Source organism: Phascolarctos cinereus, unplaced genomic scaffold (assembly GCF_003287225.1).
Source record: "Phascolarctos cinereus isolate Bilbo 61053 unplaced genomic scaffold, phaCin_HiC Scaffold_726;HRSCAF=1367, whole genome shotgun sequence".
Lineage (NCBI taxonomy): Eukaryota > Metazoa > Chordata > Mammalia > Diprotodontia > Phascolarctidae > Phascolarctos > Phascolarctos cinereus.
In genome coordinates this window covers 169,681,633-169,702,931 of record NW_027556098.1, presented here as the reverse complement: position 1 = coordinate 169,702,931, position 21,299 = coordinate 169,681,633, and positions in this window count along the sequence as shown.

Below are 21,299 nucleotides of genomic sequence, written 5' to 3'. Positions count from 1 at the left end.
AAAATGTACAAAATAAAGTACATAAGATTACAAAGGAAAACAATTTTATTGTATAATTTTTCCCACCCAAGTTCACAGAGCTGGTGAAATCAGACCATGGGATTGAGCCTCAGCTTAACAACTTTTGATACAGATGAAAATAATTTTCCATATCCTCATTCTTTGGCAGTGATGGTGATGGTTCTGTATCTAATCTATTTCTTTTTCAGTCCTCTTATAGTAAACATTGAACTGATTGATTCTTTGAACTACTTTGACTTCTTATATCATCTTTTGATTTTTAAATTTAACTACTGATTAATGAAAATCTAGAATGTCTGATTGACCACTATTTTCCAGATTCTACTCCACATATTTTTAGTTACCTTTATTTGTGTGAAATGGCATTTTAATGTTTCCTCTGAATCCCAGCTAGATCTTGATATAATCTTCTAATGCTTTCCCTCAAATGGCTTCTGCAATTATAACTTTTGAAAGCTGTACTTAAGAGCATTCCTTGATACTTTCAGCTTTCCTATGTTCTTAACATGGCAGTGGTCACAACATATATTGTTTACAAGGACTGAAATATTTTTATACTTTAGCTAAACATTGTGGAAGAATGCATTCATTCATGATGGTTAAGTAATTGTCAGCTTTTAAAAATTTTTCTGTTGTAGAATAGATAGTCTGCTAGTAGGATTCATACTATTGAAGTGAAAAACAAGAGGACTTTTCAAATTCTGTTCTGAGGCCCATCTCATTTTCAAAATCTTTTGAGATGTCAGCATCATTTTTGTAGTCTATTTCATTTTAGGTAAAGTTTCTGGATTTAAGTTAAGATTTTGAATGACTTCAGGTTCAACTTTTTGTTCTTTAGATTTTAGCACTTCTTTGAGTTCATGTCCTATATTATCTCGGATCAGTTTAGGACTAAAGTTATTTCCTTCCATGTGACTGTACCATTCAGCAACATGACCTGTGATGGTGAAATGTGAGTACTATTTTCAATAAAAAGCAATAGGAACCCCTTGCTGTTACTTGTAAAAAAATTTTCTTTCATCCAATTTTGGTATGATGTAGTGTTTGTTATAATAAAGATATTCGTTGTCCTCAGTCTACTTCATACATATTAATATTTTGTCCACTTTAGTGGTCAGAACGATTTACACCAAAGTATTTCCAGCAAGTGTTGTACTGGTATTTCTGATTTGTTTCTGATGTATCTGGCCTTCTTGAGGTACCAGAACACAAAGGAATACCCCTTATTCTGACATCCTGTCTGTGGAGGTGATAAATGAAATAGTTTTGAGTAGAGCCATCTTGCAACATTATGTCTTCTATTGTGTTTCTGCTGTGAAGTCCCATCACCAGAACCCAATTTTTCGGAACTTCAAGGGTATCACCAGACATATACAACCTCCCATAACAATTTCAGGTATGCAGCTAGGTGGTTCAGTGAATAGAGTGTTGGATTTGGAATTCAAATCCTTCTTCAAAGATTTATGAAGTGTTTGGCAAACTCTCTCAACCCAAGTTTCCTGCATGGCTAATAATAGCATGTATTTCACAGAATTGTTATGAGGATAAAAATGAAATAACATAAATAAAATGCCTGGCAAATCTTTAAGTGATATGTAAATATTAGCTGTTATTGTGGTTGTTACACCACCCTAGTTGGCAGTCCCCACTTTCCTGTTGCTACTTCTCCACTCCTAGCAAGGACAATGGGTTAGATATTAAGTAAATTATTAGTACTGATGCTATACTTTGTGTTTTATTACTCAGATGAATCTAGTGCTGACTCATTAAAAATATGAATTTCTATGGGTCTCAAGGAATCTAATAAGCAATCACTGGGATAAAAGTCTTTTTTTGATATAGCAATGGAAAACAAATGTTGCCTTCTGCAGTGATGAAAAAAAAACATCTATAATATGTTATACTAAGACACTCAATAGTTTTGATTGATTACTTGTGTTATCTTGGGCAAATTACTTAGTCTATGAAAATCTTAATGTCCTCATCAATTAAATGAAGGAGTTAGGCCTAAATCATCTCCAAATTCTTAGATCTAAATACTTGTAATTCTATGATTTGATGATTGATTGAGAAACAACCTCAAGACAATTGACTTTACCTTTATGATTTCTACAGTTTCTGTATGTAGTTTAGCTTTACTCTTAGATCTGTGTAATTTTTTTTAGAAAGTTTTTTTTTTTGGAAAGGTGATGATAGTGATGAAAATCCTTAAACAATAATACTGTAACAACATCTAATCTATCAGAATTGGAGAATAGGGAACTGCACATAAGGAGAATTCAGAATTTCAGAATATCAGAAACTTAGCCCTTTAAATTCTAAATCTTAAATAATGTTAATTGTATCTGATGGGTATCCTTTTCATTTTCATTATATATCCCTCTCTTCTTTTTTTGTTTTTGTTTTTAAATTTTTTTAAAATTTTGATTTATCAACAATCACTTCCACATGCTTTTGAGTTTGAAATTTTTCTCCCCCTTCCTTCCCACCACCCTCCCCAAGATGGCACTCAATCTCATAGAGGCTATACATTTACATTCCTACTAAACATATTTTCACATTAGTGAAGTTGTAAGTAAAAATTAAAACCAATAGGAGGAACCATTTGAAAGTCGAAATAAAACTCGACAGAAGAGAAAAAAAATGATAGTGATTCAACTTCCATAGTTCTTTCTTTGGATGTGGATAGCATTTTCCATCATGAGTCCTCTGAGGATGTCTTAGATCCTTGTATTGCTGAGAAGGGCTAAGTTTATCAATATTAATCATTGCACAACGTGGCTGTTATTGTGTACAACGTTCTCTTGGTTCTGCTCACTTCACTCAGCATCAGACCATACAGGTCTTTCCAGGTTTTTCTGAAGTCTGCCTGTTCATCATTTCTTATAGCACAATAGTATTCCATTACATTCATATATCACAACTTGCTCAGCCATTCCCCAACTGATGGGCATTCTCTCAGTTTCCAATTCTTTGCCACCACAAAAAGAGCTGCTATGAGTATTTTTGTGTATGTGGATCCTTTTCCCATTAGTATGATCTCTTTGGGTATATCCCTCTCTTCTTAAAAAGAGCACACAGAACATAATTCAACTTTTCCTTTATGATTCATAGTTTTTATGAAGCCAATTATTGTACTTGGTTATCCCATAGTAATGCCTTTGGTTACTACCCATATTAATAGAAAACAACTTCCCTGTTTTCAAGTGTATAGGTAATTTCCCCCCTTCTTTTTCAGGAACTTGTCCATTCATTGCTACTTACAATTTTTCATGTATGGTAAGAACATTCCATGTATGGTAAGAACAATGCATTTCTTTAAACCAATGGTAAGCTATCAATATGTCACAAGCTTGCTTATGGTTTCTTTCTACTTCACTCTCCCTTAAATCTAAACATGGGCATGGGGCTGGACTTCAGTGCTTTAAGATCCAACTCAACTAGTACTTATCAAATTCCTGCTCTGTGCAAGGCACTATATTGAGAAAGGGGACACACATATATACACACAAAAAATAGATCATGCCTTTAACAATTTGACATTCTACTGAAGGAGGGGAATATAACATGTCTACACATAAATATTTGCATTATAATTCCAGGAAGAGAGAATTAACAATATACCTTATATTAAGGTTTAAGTATTTTGTTCTTTAACAGTAAAGCTAGAATTTTTATAATGAAAAGCAAAATGGATAACTTTGATTACATTAAGTTAAAAAAGTTTTTTGCACAAACAAAACCAATGCAACCAAGATTAGAAAGAAAATATAAAGCTGAGGAAAAAATTAGCCAGTTTTTCTCATAAGGCCTTATTTCTAAAATATAGAGAGAACTGAATCAAGTTTGTCAGAATACAAGTTTTTCACCAATTGTTAAATGATCAAAGGATATGAACAGACAATTTTCAGACAAAGAAATCAAAGTTATCTATAGTTATATAAAAAAACTGCTCTGAATCACTATTGATTAGAGAAATGCAAATTAAAACAACTATGAGGTGCCACCTTACACTTATAAAATTGATAATATGACAAAAAGGAAAGTAATAGATGTTGGAGGGGATGTGGGAAAACTGGGACACTAATGCACTGTTGGTGGAGTGGTGAAGTGATCGAACTCTTCTGGAAAGCAATTTGGAACTATTCCCAAAGGTCTATAAAACTGTACATACCCTTTGACTTAGCAATACCACTACTAGATCTACATCCCAAAGACATAAAAAGGGAAAAGGACCTATTTGTACAAAAAATATTTTTAGTGGCTCTTTTTGTGGTGGCTAAGAATTGGAAATTGAGGGAATGTCCATCAATTGGGGAATGGCTGAACAAACCACATTATATGGTTGTGATAGAATATTATTGTGATATAAGAAATATCAAGCAGGATGATTTCAGAAAAAATCTGGAAAGACATGCATGACCTTATGCAAAGTGAAGTGAGCAGAACCAGGAAAAGATTATAAATGGTAACAGCAATATTGTACTATGAAGAACTCTGAATGATTTAGCTATTCACATCAATACAATGATCTGACACAATCCCAAAGGACTCATGATGAAGCATGCTATCTACCTCCTGAGAAAGAACTTATACTGTCTGAATATAGATTGAAGGATGCTATTTTTTCACTTTCTTTCTTTTTTTTTTAATTTGAGTCTTCTTATGCAAAATGACTAATGTGGAAATGTCTTACATGATTGCACATGTGTGAACTATATTGGATTGCTTACCAGAAGGGGAGGAGAGGAGCGGGTGGAAGAGCAGAATTTGGAATTCAAAACTTTTAAAAATGTTTAAAAAAAATTTTAACATGTAAATAGGGGGAAATAAAATATTATATTAAAAAAAAACTTGTTCAAATTTCCCCAACTGATGGGCATCCCATTAATTTCCAAATCTTTGCCACCACAAAAAGATCTGCTACTAATATTTTTGTACATATAGGTTATCTTCTTTTGTCTTTTTGGAATATATACATAGTAATGGCATTGCTAGGTCAGAGGTTATGCAAAGTTTTATCACTTTTTGGGTTCTCTTGCATGAGGTTGGTGGATTCTTTCAATTTTTAAATTTTTTTTCTTATTTTTAAAAATTTAAATATTTTTTTATTTTTCTCCAATTACATATCAAGAAAAGTTTTAGCATTCATTTTTACAAGGTTTTGAGTTACAAATTTTTCTCCCTCCCGCCTGCCTCTCCCCTCTTCTGAAAATGTTATACATTTTGATGTATTTTATGCTATCATATAAAACATATTTCCATATTCTTCAAAGTTGTGGAAGAAGAAACAGATTAGAGGGCTTCAGAGGTGATGGCGAGGCAGGTGAAGGACAAGGAGACTTCCTATATCAGGCTAGCCCACTGTGTCTTAGTCCAGAATCCCAAGAACCAGGTGCTGGCTAGGTTTTACTGCCACACAGAAAGAACCATCAGAAAGCGGCTAGTCCTGCAAAAGGACCCTTCAGTGAATAGGATCCTCTGTCGCAGCTGCTCCTCCCTCCTCATCCCTGGTCTGATCTGCACCTGGTAGCAGAGGTGTCACCTAGACCAGTGCTGGACAGTACAGACTTGTCTAAAATGCCATTGAAGCTGCAGATTTCTCAATGACCCCAGACACCAGCTCTGGGGGAACCAACCCGAGGCCTAGCTGGGGAACTAGGCAGACCCCAAATTGACTAGATCTGTAGAACACACAAGCCCTCCAGTTTCAGCCCAGCCTTCTAGGGGAAAAAAATGCATCATCAGGACCTCAAAATACAGTGAATGAGAGGGTATCTTCTGCAAAGGCCTAGGAAACATGAGCTGTCATTCAGATAAAATATTCAGTAAAGTATTCAAATAAAGTTTTGTCCTGCCTCTTTAAAACAAAAGAAAAAAAAACAGATCAAAAGGAAATGAAACCATGAGCAAGAAGAAAGTAGGTGAAAAAATATGTTTCCATCTGCATTTTGAGTCCATCAGTCCTTTATCTGGATATAGAAAGCATTTTCCTTCATGAATCCTTTATATTTGTCTTTTATCATTGTGTTGTTGAGAAGAGCTGAGTCATTTATAGTTGATGCTGCTGATACTGTGTACAATATTTTCTTGGTTCTACTCATTTCACTTTGTATCAGCTTGTACAAGTCTTTCCAGGTTTTTCTGAAATTTGTCTGTTCATCATTTCTTATTGCACAGTAGAATTCCATTATATTCATACACCACAGCTTTTTCAGCCATTCCCCAGTTGATGGGCATCCTCTCAATTTCCAATATTTTGTCACCACGAAAAAAGTTGCTGTATATATTTTAGCACATGTAGGTCCTTTTCCCTTTTTATAATCTCTTTGGGATACTGACTGAGTACTGGTGTTGCTGGATCAAAGGGTATGAAAAGTTTGGTTGTCCTTTGGGCATAGTTCCAAATTGCTCTCAAAAGTTGTTGTATCCATTCACACCTCCACCTGTAACACATGAGTGTCCCAATTTTCCCATATCCTCTCCAACATTTATCATGTTCCATTTTTTGTCATTTTAGCCAATCTGATTGGTGTGAGGTGGTATTTCAGATTTGTTTTAATTTGTATTTTTCTAATTGAAAGTGATTTAGAGCATTCTCAATATGCTTATCAATAGCTTTGATTTCTTCATCTAAAAACTACCTATTCATATCCTTTGACCATTTATCAAGTGGGGAATGGCTTTATTTTCGTAAATTCAGCTCAGTTCTCTATGTATTTGAGAAATGAGGTCTTTATCAGAGATACTTTCTGTAGAGATTGTTTCTCAGCTTTCTTTTTTTTTGTACAAAAGTTTTTCAATTTAACATGATCAAAATTATTTATTCTACACTTTGTATAATATTCTCTATCTCTTGTTCTGCTGTTCTTGGATTTGTTTTGGGGTTCTATTTTATGATTGGAGGTGTGTATGGTACAGTTGTAGTAGTTTACTGCTTACTCTGCCATTTTGGCTTTAAGAAGTGCCTAATTCATTCAATTTCTATTTTGCCTTCTGCTTCTAGGATACCAGGGCAGTTTTCCTTGATAAAATTTTTGAAATATGTTTTCTAGGCTATCTTTTTAAAAAAAAAATGGTTTTAAGGGGGTGGAGCCAAGATGGCCGAGTGAAAGCAGTGACTTGCTTGAGCTCTCCCCCAAACCCCTCCAAATACTCATAAAAAATGGCTCTAAACAAATTCTGAAGCAGCAGAACCCACAAAAAGACAGTGAAACAAATTTCCAGCCCAAAACAACCTGGATGATTGATCAGAAAGGTGTATCGCGCTGGGCTGGGAGCACAGCGCAGCACAGCATGGGCGCACAGGCTGCAGCAAACCTGAAGCAGGCCTCAGAGGACTGAATCGCAGGTGGCTGTGGAAGTTTCCAGACTCCTCAATCCATGAATGCCAAAGACAACTTAGAAGGTCAGTGGGAAAACTCTGTTTCTGTCAGTGGTCAGAGAGGAAGGCGGGGTTTCAGCTCCATTCCCCAAGAGCGTGGCCCTGGGGAAGGGGGCAGCTGCTTCCCAAGCTTCTGGCCCACAGATTGAGGGGGAATCTAGTGGCTGATCAGAGAGGGACTGCAGGGATCTGTTGCCAGTGCTGAGGCAGGAATCTCTTGTTTTGCCCGTGTGTGGATCTGGGTCACAGTTCTGGGCGCAGTGCTGGGGTGAGGAGGAGCTGGCATGGTGGAGCTTGGAGTGGCTGTGGAGAGGAACCCTCCTCACAGTTACAGGACAGAAAGGAATACTTGTGGTCACAGGCCAGGAAAGGAGTAAACACCTCGCCCCTTATCATACCACCTTGGAAGAACTGAAAATTTACAGGTCCCTACAAGTATCTCTGAAAACAGCTACACAAACCCCTGAAGCTTGGGACAGTACACTCTCCACATTGGAAGCAGATTCGTACCTTAACAAAGAGTTTAAAACTCAAGTAATTGGCTGGGATCATGAGCAAGCAGTGCAAAAAGAGTCAGACTATATTATCTTACTTTGGTGAAAAAGAAGATCAAAATACAACCAGAAGAAGACAACAAAATCAAAGCTCCTACATCCAAAGCCTCCAAGAAAAATATGAATCAGTCCCAGGCCTTGGAAGAGCTCAAAAGGGATTTTGAGAAGCAAGTAAGGGAAGTAGAGGAAAAACTGGGAAAGAGAAATGAGAGTGATGCAAGAAAATCATGAAAAAACAAGTTAACAGCTTGCTAAAGGAGACCCAAAAAAATAACACCTTAAAAAACAGCTTAACCCAAATGGCAAAAGAGGTCCAAAAAGCCAATGAGGAGAAAAATGCCCTAAAAAGAAAAATTGGCCAAATGGAAAAGGAAGTCCAAAAGATTACTGAAGAAAATACTTCCTTAAAAATTAGAATAGAGCAATTGGAAGATAGTGACTTTATGAGAAATCAAAGACACTGTAAAACAAATCCAAAAGAATGAAAAATTAGAAAACAATGTGAAATATCTCATTGGAAAAACAACTGACCTGGAAAATAGATCCAGGAGAGAGAATTTAAAAATTATTGGACTATCTGAAAGCCATGATCAAAAAAAGAGCCTAGACATCATCTTTCAAGAAATTATCAAGGAAAACTGCCCTGATATATTAGAACCAGAGGGCAAAATAGAAATTGAAAGAATCCACAGATCTCCTCCTGAAAGAGATCCCCAAAGGAAAACTCCTAGGAATATTGTAGCCAAATTCCAGAGTTCCCAGGTCAAGGAGAAAATATTACAAGCTGCCAGAAGGAAACAATTCAAGTACTGTGGAAACACAATCAGGATAACACAAGATTTAGCAGCTTCTACATTAAAGGACCGCAGGGCATGGAATATAATATTCTGGAGGGCAAAGGAGATAGGATTACAACCAAGAATCACCTACCCAGCAAAACTGAGTATAATCCTTCAGGGGAAAAAATGGTCATTCAGTGAAATAGAGGACTTTCAAGCATTCCTGATGAAAAGACCAGAGCTATAGAAAATTTGACTTTCAAATACAGGACTCAAGTGGAACATGAAGAGGTAAACAGGAAAGAGAAATCATAAGAGGCTTATTAAGATTGAACTGTTTACATTCCTGCATGGAAAGATGATATTTGTAACTCATGAGAACTTTGTCAGTATTAGGGTAGTTGAAGGAAAAAAATTGTATGTATGTATATATAGATAGATAGATAGAGGGCACAGGGTGAGTTGAAGATTAAGGGGTCATATCTGGAGAATAAAATTAAGGGATGAGAGAGGATGATACTCGGAGAAGAAAGGGAGAGGTAGAATGGGGTAAATTATCTCACAAAAAAAAAACAGAAAAGAAAAGTCTCTCACAGTGGAGGGGAAACAGGGGAAGGTGAGAGGGAACAAGGGAATCTTATTCTCATAGGATTTGGCTTAAGGAGGGAATAAACATACACATTCAATTGGGTATGGAAATCTGTCTTACCCTACAGGAAAATAGGGGGAAAAGGGAACAAGAGAGCAGGGGGGTGATAGAGAGAAAGGCAGATTGGGAAAGGGGGTAATCAGAAGTAAATACTTCTGAAGAGGGACAGGGTCAAAAGAAAGAATAGAATAAATGGGAGGGCAGGATAGGATTAAGGGAAATAGAGTTAGTTTTTCACAACATGTCTACTATGGAAGTGTTTTACATAACTGCACATGTACAACCTATATTGAGTTGCTTGCCTTTTCAATGAGGGTGGGTGGGTAGGGAGGAAGGGAGAAAATTTGGAACCCAAAGTTTTAAAAACACATGTTTTAAAAAAAATGTTTTCACATGCAACTGGGAAATAAGAAATACAGGAAATGTGGGTACAGAAGTCTATACTGCTCTACAGGAAAATAAAAGGGGAAGGGGATAAGAGAAGGGAGGGGGGAGAGATAGAAGAGAAGGCAGACCAGAGGAAGGAGTATTCAGAATGCATGCTATCTTGGGGTGGGGGGAGGGGTGAGAAATTTGGAACTCAAAAACTTGTGGAAGTGAATATTGAAAATTAAAATAAATAAATTTATATTAGAAAGTAAAAAAAAAGCAGGAAGACAATTTGATAATAACTATGCAATTAAAATAAATAAATAAATAAATTGCGAATGGGCTGCCACTGATAAAAGGGCATGAAGCAGTTGAGACTCCCAAAATCCCAAGTTCCTCCAATTAGCTGAACATTGATCCTTCTGAAGTCATTAGTGGAATAGCATTGGGGAATAGCTGCTCTCTTCTGGGAGGGGGTGGGGAGGTGGCTGATAGGGAGGTGTAAGGACTCAAACTGTATTTGGAAATTCCTGGCTTTGGGGCATGCCTATAGACTAGTTAAGTATTGTCTAAGAAAAGTTACAATGCCTTTACTGTATAGTAGTTGTGCTGACACATAATTGTTTTTATTCCTTTTTTTTCCTTTTTTTAATTGTGAACAAAAAAAATCTGTATACATTTATCAGGCTTGTCTAGTTGTCTGCATTATGGGGTACATTAAATGGAATTGAAATAGGGAAGTTAACAGGACAGACTCTCCCCAGGGGTCAGGGCCCAAGGTAAAATTCTGATTGGATAAACCCATAATGACTCCACCTCCTTCATTGAATAAGGTGCTCAGCTACCACCTACTAAAGGGCAAAACTGGAAAGTAGCAGTGATAGCTCTCAAGGAACCAGAGAAAAAAATTACATTCTTCCCAAGAATGCTGGTGTTAGATGGAAAACACAGTCAATCAATCAAACACTGAGCATTTATTAAGTGTTGCTACGTGCTAGGCATTGTACTAGGTGATAGTGATACAGAGGAAAACTAAAACAGTTCCTGCCTTCAAAGAGCATGTAATCTGGCCAAGGAAGACAATGTGCACCTTATATTGGTATAACCTGGGATGTTTTGCTGCTGCAGCTTAAAAATGATTACAGACTGGTGGAGAGAACAATTACTCATTGCAGGCCCACATGAAGGGCGGAGTTGGCATTTGAGTTTTGGAGAGGAAAAATATTCATCTAATTTCCTCTATGCATTTTCTGGTATTCTGTTTTGTATTACTTCTCTGATTTCTGTTTGCTATCTGCTTAGAAAAAAATTACTCACTAGTTTAAAAAAATTTAAAAATTTAAAAAATTTAAAAAATTTTTAAAAAATGGTTTTAAGTAATTCAAGAATTTTTAAATGATTTCTCCTGGATATATTTTTCAGGTCAGTTGGTTTTCTAATGAGGTATTTTATAGTTTTTTTCCTATTTTTTCATTTATTTGTCTTTGTTTTGTTGTTTTTAGTGTCTCATGGAGTCATTAGTTTCCGTTTGCCCAATTTCAATTTTTTAAATAATATTTTATTTTTCTTCAATTTCATGCTAAAACAGTTTTAATATTTTTTAATTTTAAATTCCAAATTCCATCCCTAACTCTATTCCTTCCCCACTTTCTGAGAAAGTAAGCAGTCTGATATAGACATGCTGTTGACAAACAAATATGCACATGCAATCATGTAAATCATTTCCATGTTAGTCATTTTGTACAAGAAGATTTGAACCAAAAAAGAATGAAAGAAAGGAAGGAAAGAAAGAGGAACAAAGGAAGGAAGGAAGAAGGAAAGAGAAAAAAATAGCATACTTCAGTTTCTATTTAGACAATATCAGTTTTTTGTTTCCCCCTCTGAAGGCAGATAGCGTGTTTCATCATGAGTCCTTTGGGATTGTCTTGGATCACTGCATTGCTGAAAATAGCTAAATCCTTCACAGTTACTCATTGTACAATATTGCTGTGGCTGTGTACAGCATTCTCCCTACTTCACTTTGTATTAGTTCATGTAAGACTTTCAAGTTTTTACTGAAATCATTCTGCCTGTCATTTCCAAAGCACAATAACATTCCATCAAAATCATATATTACAACTTGTTCAACCATTTCCCAATTGATGGGCATCCCCTCAATTTCCAATTCTTAGCCACTACAAAAAGAGCTGCTATAAATACCTTTGTACAGATAGGTCATTTTCTCTTCTTAAAAAAATTCTCTTTGGCGTATAGACCTAGCAGTGGTATATGCACAGTTTTATAGTCGTTTGGGCATAGTTCCAAATTGTTTTCCAGAATGGTTGGATTAGTTCACCACTCCACCAAAAGTGCATTAGGGTTTCCCCACATCCCCTGCAATGTTTATTATTTTCCTTTTTTGTCATATTAGCCAATTTGATAGGTGTGAGGTGGCTCCTCAAAGTTGTTTTAATTTGCATTTTGCTAATCAGTAGGGATTCAGAACACTTTTTTTTCATGTGACTATAGATAGCTCTGATCTCTTTGTCTGAAAACTATTCATATCCTTTGACCATTTCTCAATTGGGGAATGACTTGTATTCTTATACATTTGACTCCATTCTCTATATATTTGAGAAATGAAGTCATTATCAGAGACATTTGTTGCAAAAATTTCTCCCAGTTTTCGGCTTTCCTTTTAATTTTGGTTATGTTGATTTTGTTTGTGCAAAAACATTTTAATTTTATATCATCAAAATTATCTATTTTGTATTTTGTAATGCTCTCAATTTTTTTTCATCACAAATTCTTCCCTTATCCTTAGATCTGGCAAATAAACCATTCCATGCTCTCTTAATTTGCTTATGGTATCATCTTTTACATGTGAGTCATGTACCCACTTTGAGCTTATCTTGAAATATAGTGTGAGACATTGGTCTATAGTTAATTCTGTCATACTGTTTTACAATTTTCCCAGCAGTTTTTGCTAAATAGTGAGTTTTTGTTCTAAAATCTTAGATCTTTGGTTTTTCATATACTAGGTTACTATGGTCATTTACTATAATGTGATGTGTATAACTAATCTATTCCATTGATCCACCACTCTCTTTCTCAGCCAGTACTAGATTGTTTTGGTAAGTATTGCTTTGTAATACAGTTTAAGGTATGGTGTGGCTGGACAACCTTCCATCACATTTTTTTTTAACTTGATTCCCTTAATATCCTTGACCTTTTGGTCTTTCAGATGGATTTTTTTATGATATTTTCTAGCTCTGTATACTAAGTTTTGGCAGTTTGATTCTATGGCACTGAATAAATAGATTAATTCAGATAGAATAGTCATTTTTATTATATTGGCTCAGCCTACCCATAAGCATTTAATATTTTTCCAATTGCTTAGATCTAACTTTATTTGTGTGAAAATTGTTTTGTAACTGTTCGTGTAGTTCTTGGGTTTGTCTTGGCAGTGAGACTCCCAAATATTTTGTATTGACTACCATTATTTTAAATGGAATTGCTCTTTCTATCTCTTCCTGCTGGACTTTGTTGGCAATATATAAAAATGCTGATGATTTATGTGGGTTTCTTTTTTATTCTGTGACTTTGATAAAGTTGTTAGTTATTTTAAGTCATTTTGTAGGTGATTCTCTGGGATTCTCTAAGTATACCATCACATCATCTGCAAAGAGTGATAGTTTTGTCCCCTCATTGTCTATTCTAATTCCCTCAATTTCTTTTTCTTCTCATTGTTATAGCAAACATTTCTCATGTAACTGAACAAGTTTCAATATATTACTGTGATGGAATACTATCATGCCCTAAGAAACGACAAGCGGGACAATTTCAGCAAAATCTTAGAAGATTTGTATGAACTGATACAAAGTGAGGTAAGCAGAAGCAGAACATTTCACACAGTAACAGTAATATCCTATGATGATCAATTGTGAATGACAGCTATTCTGATCAATATAATTATCTAAGATAATTCCAAAGGACTTATGATGAAAAATGTTATCCACCTCCCAAGAAAGAACTGATGGAGTCTATGTGTATATTGAAACATAATTTTTGCCTTTTTTTTTAACAACATGACTAATATGGAAATATGTTTTGCTGGATTTCATATGTATAATTGATATAAAATTTCTTGCCTTCTCAATGGGTGCAGTATGGGTAGGGATGGAGTGAGAGAATTATGGAATGAGAGAATTTGGAATTCAAAATTTAAAAAGATGATTGTTAAAAGAAATTGAATAAAAAAAGGATTGATATCAAAGTTATCTTGTCTTGCAATTAATTTCCAGAAAATGTTAGAATGGAGAATAGAAATAATGATTTATTCCAGAACTCATGTTTCTTTAATTAATGAGTTCCCTTCAAATAATAGTTTTCTTTTTTTATTTTGATTAGAATTGTTTATTTGGAAAATAAGACAATTCACATTAAAAAGAATTAATATAAGTCCCACATTCACCTCAGGTCCATAAGTTGCCATTGTACTAAATTTTTAAGCTAATGATACTTGCAGGTCTTTCACCTAGAGCTGTAAGGGATCACAGAGACCATCTCAGCCAACTCCCTCAGTTTACACATGTAGAAACAGAGTCCCCCTATGGATGTTAAGTGACCTGTCAAAAGTCATTGAGGTAGGGACTGCTAGGTGGTGCAGTGGATAGAACACCGACCCTGAAGTCAGGAGGACCTGAGTTCAAATCCTGCCTCAGACCAAACACTTGACACTTACTAGCTGTACCATGGGCAAGTCACTTAACCTCAATTGTGTTAAAAAAAAAGTCACTGAGGTAGTAACATCATAGACCGCATTTCAATTCAGGTCATTTGACTTCATCATAATTACCCTTTCTACCATACAATACTGCTCCTAGAAATGATCAATTCCTCATGATTTTCGCTATTAACCCATATACCAAAAGACTCTAGACTATCTATCTATCTATCTATCTATCTATCTATCTATCTATCTATCTATCTACCTATCTATCTATCTATCTATCTATCTATTCATATAGAATATATATATATATACTTATACATGTATATTATATGAATTTATTATGTTTCTAAAAATATTTTTTTCTATCTTTCCCCTTAAATGAGAATGAAGGTTACCTGCTGTTTGTCCTCCATTCTCGAAGAGGACCATGACATCAGGGAGGTGATGCCATGATATGGTAGTGAATTGGATTTAAGTGAAGGAGGCCTGTGCAAAGTCACAAGCCTCCCTTTCTCTACTAGAGCCTGGGTCCAGTGGCCAGATGCAGATCCATACAACTGTAGATGGCCTGGGATGCAGTGGGGGACCTTGGCCTTTTCAAGCTAAGGTCTTTAACAGGTTTCAGTTTGACTGAGGCAATACCCATTCAGTGATTCAGGCTTAATAAGAAATGAGGGAGAGAATGGCCTCTTTAAAAAGCAATAATAAAAAGACACTAGACTACATATATGTATATATATATATATATACACACACACACACACACACACACACACACACACATACATACATAGGTATACGAGAGAATGAAAGATTAACAACAACAACAAGGGAACTAGATGAAGTCTCTACACAAAGAGAAGGACTTCAGAGGAGGTGCTGGGAGCTAAGCCTTGTCATGCATATTTCTTACATATTTATTATCTTCTAAGTTTAAGCTTACTCCTCCCATAGATGCCGTATGTATTTGTGGGAAGAAGGGAACCAAGTTCGAACTTAACCTGCCAATTCATGCAGAAGTTAGGGAATGCTGCTATTTCTTCCCCTTTTCCTTTCCTTTTCCCTTCCCCTTTCCCTTCTCTTCCTTCATTTATTTATTTATTCATTCTAAAAAGGTGAGGCAATTTAGTTTTTGTCCTGACCAGGTTTTCATTTTTCGCTTCTTGAAATATAGTTCTGAAAAGACAGGCTTTTAAAAAGCTCATTATGTTTTAAATGGAGCTACTTGACTAAGGACTTTACACTCCATACCTACTCTGGCTTTTATTGAATAGTCAATAAAAGTCCCAACCCAAGTCTCTGTTGCCCATTTTTTAGCTTTTGATGTTTAGGCTTAGAATGAATGAAAATAGCATTTGTTTTCTTTTCTGGCTGGAATCTCTGAGAGTCTTCCCCTCCCAGAATGATGTCTTTGTGATAGTGCATCTATTGTTTCAATTTTTACCTACTCCTTAATCATATAATGAGCATGATCTGACCTGGAAAAGACTTTAATTTCTAAAGGCCAAGGTCACCCACTGCATCCTGGTCTACCAACAGTTGTCTTGACCCTTATCTTCTAGACTCTGATGACTCTGGAAGAGAGGGTAAGGCTGAAGACTTTGTGTAGCTCTGCCTCACTTATATTCAATTCATGGGTAAGTCAAGCCATCACTCTCTTGACGTCATTGATTCTCTTTGAGAATGAAGGATGCAAGTGTAGAACTATATGTTGCTATTAATAGCACTGCTGGCTTATTACCCTTTCTCACATAGAAACTTGCTGTCTCTGTGGTGACTGGGAAGCTAGATAACTAAGCTTTATAAACTTGTGTGCAAAGGTAACCCTCCAAGAGGAGTTAATGTCCCCTTGTGCTAATTCTGGTCAATGATATGTGCCAGGCACTAAGGAGTTTTAGAGTATGCTGGATGGTATTATGCCTTCTACCCAATGCCAAAAAGTAGTAGGAAGAAATTCCCATTTCTTTATGATTTTCTGAGAATTTTCAGAATTCACTACTCAAGCTTCTATCTGCTTAGAACTCTTTGCTGTTCTCATTTTATAATCCGTAATCATATTGGCATGTCATAGGAACAAATTCAACAGAGAAACCTGAGAGGTTACTGAGTTCAACTCTTTCATTTTAAAGATGAAGAGACTCAAACTTAGAGATGCTAGGTGTCTCATCCATATTCACAGAGACAGTAAGTAGCAGATAAAGAATTTGAACCTAGGCTCTCTAGCTCTGAAGTGATTAGGTTTTGCACTGTATCATGCTCCCTTGTATAATGGAATTGATTACACAGGTAAAATTTAATTGAGATCCACAGAGAAAAATAGCAACATACACGAAGTTAAATGTAGTATAAATATCTACTGTGATGACTGTAGACTTATAACTCTTCCTAGATCTAAGCAGCCCTTAATTAATCTACATTTACATGCTTTAAACCCAGGATTTTCAGTGCTATATCATTTCTTTGTTAGAAAGTAAACATTTCATCCTTGTATAGTCCCTTGGGCTAATGTGTGAATCTGATTTGCTTGACTTTGCATATTTGTTAAATGTGTTTTCCTTTTTCATTGGGAAGTGGGAATGAGAGGCAGATAATATAAATCTTTGTTTATTGAAAAAAAAGAAAGAAAAGTATATGTTCAGGTGTTGAGACTCAAACCTTCCTATTAACTACTCTATGGAAGCTAAGAGATATACCCAGTGTGGAGGTTAGCAGCTACCCTCCTTCCTCTTCTTAATTTTCTACTCATGACCTCATGAATAGTGATGTGCAATCAGTGAGGGAACTTTCCACCTAGGGAGCTTATTACTCTTTTAGACATTTTCCCCTCACTCATCTCATTGCTTCTGACCCAGCCCTCCAACCTGGCACAGGTGGCTCATCAATGATGTAGATAGTAGATAGGCCTCCAATCACGCCTGAGGGCTTGTTCCTCATTATGAAGTGGTGGAATGGATTCATAGGCAGGTCTGGTCATAGAGAAAGATCCCATCCACCAGGCCTGCTGTCAGTTTTGACATACTGCTTCTCCAAAATCCCCACTGGATTCCAGCCATGCTTTTGTAATTTAAATTATCATCTCATTCTTTTTTTTATTATTTTTTATTTTTCTTGGCCTTATGGGTAGGCCACCTTGAAATTAGGGGCTTATAGTTTACTGGATGGGGCATACTTGTGAATTTAACAGCCTGTTACATGAAATTAGAATAGATAAGTTTGGAATGGGAACCAGAAGAACTCTTTTAGGGGTAAAATGCATGAACATAAGTGGGTAGACTTTGTGATAATTCTGAGGCCTTTTTTCCTTTCTTATTTCCAGGTGTTCAAACATGTGCCTGATAATTCAGGTTGTCAGATAAATGACTCCAAAGAAGTTTGAGGGAGGAGAATAATTTGGCAAATTCTCGAAGTTAGAGGTCACGTTGTATCTGCATTCTCAAAAGTACCTAGCATTTTATACCTCCCCTTACAAACAAAAGGCATATGTCACCCTCAACCCCTTACCCTCAAATCTTCTTGCAGGTTTAATTAGTTCCTCTGTGATTTTTTTTTTATCATTTTTTTGATTTTCTTCAAATGTCTCTGAGAATGATATGGAATACAAAATAAATATCTTAATATCTGATGTGATAAAAGTGTGATTTCATGATGAAGAATCAAAGAATTGTGTATCAAAATCTTGTGAACTTAATGCCAAATCATGTAAAAACAAGTGAATACAGCAAAGGGATAAAATATTGTATGTTGCAAGATTATTAAGATGTAAAAAGTTGTAAGGTTTATTGTACTTCAATAAATTTAATTATTAAAAAAGAAAAAAATAAGTCTTACATCAAACCTATCTCCATTTATTAAATAAGGAAAACCAACTTTCTTCCTCAGCCTGTTCAGAAAGATGAGATGAAGCAGATATAACTGAAAGAAAATACTAACAATATCTAATACTTATAAACTCCTATGTATTTTATGAACGTCTGCATACATATTATCATATTGAAATCTTAATTTTATAAATACATAGGGCAAATAGGATTATTTCATTTTTCTGATGAGGAAACTGATGCCCTGAGAAACTGATTTTTAAAGGTTAATGATGTTAATAAAAGGAAGAAACAGGCAATATATCCAAATATACCACTCCCAGTTTAATACTTATTCTAGCAGGTCATACTCTTCTTGCTTGCCAGACCACATGCGGACTGAATATGACATTTTCCTCTAAAGATTCACAGTGCCTAGTATTCTCTGACTCCAGTGCTTAAGTGCTGAATATTTATTAATTAGCATCATGCAGAACATGGTTAGCTCCTCCAGGATGATGCAAAAGAAGAGGACACATATATTGGCTGGTCTGGTTTATATGTAGCATAAATTTTCTGATCTCAATCATCTTCACTGGGATCCCTCCCTTTTCACTGTTCAGACTAACTTCTTCTAATCAAGTTTTCTCCAGTTATTCTCAGATAGACACCAACTGAGCTCAGAACCTCAGACTGGTAGATTCTCTAAGTTACTCTGCTAGCAATTGGCTTCAGGCCTCACCCAGTCTGACTCAGCCCTTCCCTCCTAACAACAGAGGAATTCCCCTGAAAATCCTCAGACACACCAACTGCTTTTACTTGAAAAATGGAGACTCCAAGATCTAGCAAAGAAAAGTATTTGAGATAACATCTGTGACAACCATTATTGAGGCAAGGAGCTCAAATGACTATTTTATCCTTGTTGCAGTTAGATCTAAAAAGAATCGTAAAGTAATTACCAACTAAATGATCAACTCAAATTCCATTGGGGGAGGGGGAAAGCTAGACTCAAACATAACCTTCTGAGCAAAGAAATCAGCATTTTTTTAGGGGATGGGGATGTGACAAAAAACCAAAATTATGCAATCCATACTTTCCTACTTGTATAGCATTTCAGACTTCTACTTTTTCTCCCCAAAACTTACTTCCTACAGGAAACCTTTCCTGAACAATACACTTTATTCTATTACTTCCTGATCATTCAGTACCATGTGTATTTTCTGTGCTAGGCAATACTCAGGTCATTTATCTGGTTCTTTGACAGTGTTCAGGAATATTTTTTCATATGTGAACATTATTTCTTTTTAATTTCAGGAGCTCACAAGCTTCTGGAGGGATTTAAAAGTTTTGTTTGTTTTTCAGATTTCCACATCAGCTAATGTATTGTTCTAAAAGTGGAACTGCAGTAAATGTTGTTGGATCCAGTGCAACACAATCCAGTCTATCAATGTGCTAGACACTCACTGTAGGTATGAGACAAAACACAAAGCAGCCCCTACCCTCATGGATTCTGGATTCTACATTCTACTCTGATTGACTGAGGAAACAAAGGTTTTTAGTAAGTACTTCAGATACCATTTGTCCCCCAAATATTTCAACGAAGCAAAAAAGCTTTAAAAAATGATTTAAAATTTTCCTTTCTTAACTGTTTTCATTTGAGAGTTATTAGACTATTAAAAACTAAAAATGTATAGTCTACTTTTAATGGATTGAAGACTGTTTTTATAACATAGCTCAATATTGCCTGCATTTTACTGTCAGTCTGTCACTTATTCTTAAATAGTCTGGAGAGAAAGCAGCCAGGATATTCAGGTATCCTGAAAAGTTTTCAATATCTTGAAAATTAAAGAATATGGAGATAGGGAGAGAGGTATGCCAGAGATGAGAGATCACTGTTCTGTTACTAGGCTCCATCATTATAAAACCTAAACTTTCTGTCATTTTAATTTCTCAACTCATCACTGGGTATCAGTGACTAAAGTCATTAGAACTTGCTGCCAGATAATTGGGGGGGGTTCCTTTTTCTGGACAAGATGGAAAAATAATCACATTCTGATAAATTAATGGTTGATTAGGGTAACTTACTTTTTAATTTCACCTTATACCAGGCAATTGAAACCAAAGATTTTGTTATCAAGGGTGATGATGAAGCTATTAAGAAGAATGAAAATAACTAGTATTTATACTTCACTTGTAAGCTTACAAAGTACTTTGAATATTTTATCTAATGTGATTTTAACAATAACCATCATTTAAACAGTACTACAGGTATTATTAGCCTTATTTTTAAAGATGAAGAACTAGAGGTTGAGAGACATTAAGTGGTTTGCCCATAATCACACAACTGATAAGTTTCAGTGGCAGAATTTGAAACTAAGTCTTTCTGATGTTGTACAATTATGTAAATATTCCCAGAATAATCTATGCCTTGCCATAATTTTTCTATCCTCTTGACAGCTTTACAACTAACTGAATTTTTCATAGGAAATTAGTTTCCAGAGAAAAATTATGGGATGCAACTTGTTAGACCCCAGTGCCTCCTTTCAGTTTTGACCCATTTTCCTGTTTTCAGTAGGCTTCAGTTAGCATGAAAGTTTCAAAAGTAATAAGTAGGCTCCTAAGAAAGATTTTTGGCATTCTTAAAATTAGTCCCAACTCTAATAGAACAACCTAAGGTTGTGAATAGAGATAATTAGGGAAAGAGTGTATCCACATAGAAAGAAAGGATGTGATTGGTGTGGATGGACTTCGGGTGGTGGTAAAAGGTTTTTTTTTTTCAACCACCAGAAATATAGATAGCTTTGTTTCTGATGATCATGAAAGCCACAGAATGACTTGCCTGCTGGATGCAAAGGTAGAAGATCTTGTGAAAAATATACAGGCTGCTTCACATACTACAAAGAGCATTAGATTTGGAATTAGAGGTACTTAAGCTGTGTCTCTGTTATTTACTGCTTTTGCAAACTTATGCAAATCATTTGAACTTTATGAGACTGTTTTGTCATCTGTAAAATAGGAGAATTGGACAAAGT